Source organism: Hirundo rustica, chromosome 4, assembly GCF_015227805.2.
Source record: "Hirundo rustica isolate bHirRus1 chromosome 4, bHirRus1.pri.v3, whole genome shotgun sequence".
In the NCBI taxonomy this organism is placed as follows: domain Eukaryota; kingdom Metazoa; phylum Chordata; class Aves; order Passeriformes; family Hirundinidae; genus Hirundo; species Hirundo rustica.
In genome coordinates this window covers 72,764,318-72,765,292 of record NC_053453.1, presented here as the reverse complement: position 1 = coordinate 72,765,292, position 975 = coordinate 72,764,318, and positions in this window count along the sequence as shown.

Genomic DNA, 975 nt, shown 5'->3' with positions numbered 1-975 from the left:
GGACAGTCAGGAGTTTTTCTTCCAGGAAGTTAATTTTTCTCTTTGTTTTATTTATACCTCTCTGTATGTGTGCTGTTACAGTCACTGGCAAAGGACAGGCTGGAGAAGAGTAGAACACAACATTCTTTTCCTTAGCGTCTCATCAGAGGAGCCTCAAACAAAGGGAAATAAAATATGAAGTTTTGATATCTGAGCCTCAGAAAGTTCATAGTTCAAGTCTGGCTCTTATCTATGCTTGCCCTTGTCTGCAAGGCAGAGCTGGAAATCTAGAAAGAAGAAACATGCTCACTGAATCAATGCTTGTGAAGCTTGCAAAATATCTCCATTTCATTCATAACTCGAACACTGATTTGATACATCTCTATTCCAGCAAAAAGAGGTGTTCTGGTTTTTTTAGTGGTTTTTTTTGTCTGCGTGTATTATCTTCCTTTTATGCCAAAAAAATTTACACCTATTCAATACCGCAGAAAAGCTAATCCCAGCTCAAATACTTGTTCATACTGCAGCTTCTATCAAGTTTATTAATGGTTTTAATAGAAAATAAATTAGGAAATTTATAACATACTTATTAAATTAAACAGTAGTGCAGTTAAGACCAAGATAGCTGGTTGTGAATTGGGCTGAAAATGCTGCACAGCAATACTTAGTCACTCTCTTAAACTTAAAAAGCACAATGGAAAGAACTAAAACTAAAAATAGGAGAGCAGCAAGGTGTCCAATTCCTAGAGAAGCGAGGAGGGTTTTCTATGTTTGGCTTGATTTGTCGTTGCTCAGCTGCTCCAGCAAAACATTCTGCACAAATACCCAGATAGATGTTTCCTATGCTTACTTGCTGCTCACCAAAAGAAACAATTAATATAGTATTTCTTGCATTTAAATCATGCTTGCCCTACTTCTGCAACTATAAGGGGAATAAAACTTGTTTTTACAAAGCAAGCCCTTTATCAATGTTGCCAAAAAATGAAAGCTCACAGC